The sequence below is a fragment of the Acipenser ruthenus genome, chromosome 6 (assembly GCF_902713425.1).
Source record: "Acipenser ruthenus chromosome 6, fAciRut3.2 maternal haplotype, whole genome shotgun sequence".
NCBI lineage: Eukaryota > Metazoa > Chordata > Actinopteri > Acipenseriformes > Acipenseridae > Acipenser > Acipenser ruthenus.
Genome location: NC_081194.1, coordinates 31837090 through 31841740, shown reverse-complemented (window position 1 = coordinate 31841740; position 4651 = coordinate 31837090). Strand labels below are relative to the sequence as shown.

At 38.0% G+C, this 4651-nt stretch overlaps 1 long non-coding RNA gene across 1 annotated transcript; it reads left to right on the top strand.

The window, feature by feature from the left end:
- The first annotated feature begins 2795 nt into the window (after positions 1–2795).
- On the top strand, positions 2796–4451 carry LOC131737272 (uncharacterized). The gene is made up of 3 exons (XR_009328872.1): positions 2796–2944; positions 3455–3561; positions 3835–4451. It is a non-coding gene; the product is annotated as an uncharacterized LOC131737272 (long non-coding RNA).
- The last annotated feature ends 200 nt before the right edge of the window (positions 4452–4651 follow it).

The window sequence follows — 4651 nt, the reverse complement described above, 5'->3', positions numbered from 1 at the left end:
TTTTTCTGTCAGCAAAACAAAACAAATTGTATAACAACGTTAAACAGGTAAACTAAACAATAACAGGGTTTCTACTTAATGGCAGTCATTACAACAATCAAAATAAAAATGAACAAATACAGTTAATAAAATGTGATGCTTTCCTCCCATTTACATCCATTGCTCTTCCAGACTTCCTCCCGGTTCAAGAAAGTATCTATGCTGCTAAGCCTCTCTCTTTAGTGAAGACCAGTTTAAGAACATTTTGGGTTCCGTCACCCAAAACATGAACAAAAGAACAGCATGACACCGCACCTAGCCAACTGTACATAGTAACTTTTATTAAAACTACTTCATTTAAAAACATCGACTCACAAATGGTGTTGAAAACATTAAGATATATATGTTTAATAAGTTCTGGTAACCCTCCCCCCTCGTATTAAAAATGGTACAGCTCAGGGTTTGATTGGCTGAAAGAGCATGTGCCGCCTTTCTTCACGATCACAAGTCTCCTATACTTTTTTTTGGATTGAGACAATTAATAAAATAAAAAGCCCAGATTAACATAATTTAGATTTTTTTTATTTAACATCATATAATTAAAGAAACTACAGAACGATATCGCAAAAGTCTACTGGAAGCCATAATAGTTGTACAGTAGTATTTAAGGCATGTTGGATTTTGAAATGTTACAGTTTTTCATTAAGTATGGAAAAGTACAAAGCAATATGTAATTCAGTATGTTAACGTAAAATTATTCCACATGCTTCATTTGACTCCATGAAGCTATTTTTTTTTTAATTATATAGGGAGATTTGGCCATAGCTGTACAGATGCACTCCACTTATAACAGATCCTGTAAGAACGGAGTTCTGTTTACAACGTATTGAGGCGGCATGTCCCTGCCAACATATATGAGGGGATGCATGGTCAATCGTGAGACACAGGTGCATAACAGAACGACTACCAATCGTGTTGTAATATGAATCTATGTCCTAGCATAACTTTCTGTTGTATGGAATTGCAGATGTTCAATGGCATAATGTAGTCTTTTGGAAGGGATTAAGGGGTGATGGGCCCGCATTAGCATTCATAGTAACATGGATAGGGGGAATGGGAACACTTTAAGAACAGGACACCCATGCGACAGATGTATGACACAATGATATTGTCACCTGCAAAAATTGAAGTGTATGAGGTACACTGTTATGAAACTGTGTTTACATGGGCGAGTGGAATGTGCTGTGTCATGTTAGTTTCAGAGGACAGCACTAACAACACAGATCAACCAAGTGTCAGTGTCATACTGGATGAGCAAAAGAATACAGCTTAATGGGAGGGATGGCCTCACCATCTTACTTTAAGGAAGTTATCTGCCTTCTGTGCTGAGTTCTTATGATATTGAGTAATCTTGTGGGAACTGAAGACTTCTTTGGCATCTTTATAGTTTGTAAAGGGGGGCATAACAAGCCTCCAGAGTTTCTGCTCGCTTCTTGTGACACTGCCAGGTGCAAATGCCACACATTATTTACAAAATCCACTCAGCTGTGCAGCACTGTACGACAGCTATGGATATTCCAGCAGCCATTTGTGCTGAAAACTGTGTTCATGAAAGCAAGAGGGTAAACTACAAGAATGCGTTGTAAAACACGAAACCAAGACAATTTCGCCATGAGTAACTTTTTTTTTTCTTCTTCCCCAAAACAAGCTGGGGATCCCAAGTTGAATGAGAATTGAATCAAATTAATGTCCTACCCATTATGATTCTGTGTCTCAGTTACTGAAAGAAAGTAGCAATGGATCGCTGCAGCTGGGAGATTGTATGGAAACAGTGCAACGTGATGATTGAGAGATCTAGTACTGCCAATATGGGCATAGAGAGACGAGGCTGTATTGGCATTTACAATGGCGAGAAAGTAATGAGTGATTCCAGGCAATTGTGCACCGAAGGGCATCATTGAGAGCTGAATTAAAGCTTGCTGCTTTAGATATTATAAAAGGGGAGAAAGATAATCTGCGCTACTGGATCTTGTAACGCAGACTGAGAGTAAAGTGTTGGCGGCTTGAACCAGCTGGGGGAATGTTTATAGCGGTAATAATGATTAAGAAAGTCAAGGCAAGGGATCAGATCACCTCCTTCAAATGCTCTTCTTGGCTATGGTGTGTGACCTGAGATTGCCTGATTTCATAAATACAGTAGATGCTGCTTGTTTGCAAGTTGTCATTATCTGAAAGTTGTTAAGTGAAAAGCTAGGTATGTTATGTTAATGATTGGTTCCTGTAAAAATGTAGTTAATAACTAACAGTTGTCTTTATCAGGGTTGCTAATAAGCGTAATCTACTTTATTTCACTTCAACCAGTGTATACTTTAAGGTGAAAATTGGCATGTAGTTTTATCCATGTTTTTCTTTCTTTCAGAGTCACCTCTAACAGACTGGCTACCAACCAGTTTTAGAGTTAGAAGCATTACTAATACCCATGTTTCTGGGTTTGTCTCTACAAGAGATTAACTAAACAATGTGCTAGAGTGTCACACAAGGGCCACTTTGACATCTTTCAATGTCTAGTAAGAGTAGTTCTTAGTTAGATATAGTTCATACAGCAAGTACACTGCAAGGGCGTCCGCTAAGAAATAAATAATAATAATAATAATAATAATACACTGTCGATTCCGTAATAGTATTTTATGCCTTTCATATAGTGCAGAAACACCAACCCTTAATGCCCACTGTTTAATGTTTTATAAAAGACTTGTGGTATACCCTTTCATACGGGTTATGTAAATGACCTTGCTTCATCTTCATTTTAGGTCTGATGACAAAAAAAGAAAGAAAAAGGGGCGCAGCGACTCGTTTGGCAAGCAGAGGATTTTTCAGACAATGTGCCACTTGCCGTGAACAATCGTGTCATTCATTGCTGTCAATATGGCAAAGCACACAAAAGCGGGATTCAAAATGTTAAAAGGTAATGTGTAATATTCAACGTTTAACTTAGTTGGCCAGTCTGGCCAAAAATAGTCATGTGTATTGTTTATGTTTATAGACAAACACCTAGGTTAGTGATTCTCACTCCTGGTCTGAGGGCCACAGGGTCTTCTGGTTTTAATTCCACCTGCGCTGTTATTTGCTTTAATTGAACTGATTATTGACCTCCAGGTCTTCAGCCATTGAGGATTTAAAGTTGCGTATAAAACCTGCAGGGCTGTGCTCTTCAGGACCAGGAGTGAGGATCATAGAACTAGATTATACATTTTGTGATCATTCATAATTTCAAAACATGTCTTTATTGGTACACCACTTTAATTTAGGAATGCCATTACACACATATATACATCTAAAATGTCTATATATATTTAAAAAACATTTCCATTTAAATTACAAGTTCATACATATTTGCAAAATTACTGCAAAGATACATTTATTCTAAATAAGGACAAATTATGTTCTATGTCCCATTGTGCATGAACTGCTTCAGCCTTGTGACGATGGTGAACATGACTACACAGTCAAGAGAAGATTCCACATTCAGAAAACCAAGAAGGTAGACTGTCCTGCAAAGGTTTTTATCCGCTATATTACAAGGTAAATACAATCGGTTATAGCACTGTATGTTTATATTTCAAATGGAAAACAAGAATATCTTTGTTAAATTGTCTGTCATTAGAAGGAAGTAAATTAAAATTTAGTAATTGTAATAGAAAGCAACAGAAGTAAACATGATATGTGTATGTGTGCTGGGAGGGCTTAACATGTGAATAGAGGTAGTGTGGTGCAAAAGTGGCAAGTCGTACTTTTGTAGTAGGGGTAGTGAGTTAAGGTTAGAATTATGAATACATATAACCACTTCTATTACAGATATGACACATTCTGTGTTGAAGAAGGGGCTTCAAAAGCCAAGAAACAAGTGGTTCTTGTTGCTGTATCTTTGAAAAAAGAAACCCCAACTACTTCTCAGGTGATCCACATTAAACTACCTTTGGCTGATTGTGGCGGAGTATCCCGCCCCTATATTTATATGTGCACTATTTATTATTATTTGTATTATTATTTGCGGCGCAGGTATTTGTTATTGTTTTTATATTTTAAAAATCTCGTGAGGATGCGTGGCTGATCAGCTACTGATTTATTTAACTAGCTGTCAGTCACGCATCCTTACTAAACTCGTGCAGACTGTGGCCGAGGGGTAATAAGATAATTAACAGCTAGTTAACCCCTCGGCCAGAGTATAAGAACCTGCAGCTGTCTGTGCTGCGGGGGAGAGTGCACAGAGGAGAGCACGGGGAGCGGAGAGAGCGATGAGAGAGAAATTACATTTAAAAAAACAACTGCTAAGTATCGTGCTGGTGCTAAAACCAGCACGCTTATTTGTTTGTTTATTTGTTTGGCCAACGTGCCCTTTTGTTTTGTTGTTTGTTTAAATCTTTTGTTTTGTTTTATTATTTAATAAATACGCTGACCGCAGTAGCGTCCAGCTTCACCCGCCCATCCACTGTTTTGTTTCTGTTACTTCCTGGTCCGTGACGTCACCATACACGCCACTCAACAGCACTCGGTCACACTGATGCACACCAAAACCACCACATATCCCTGGAAAGTGTTTTTTCAAGGTATATTCATCCTGAAGTGTGAGACAAAATATATGAGTATGTCTCCCTAGGAATTACATCTGTCC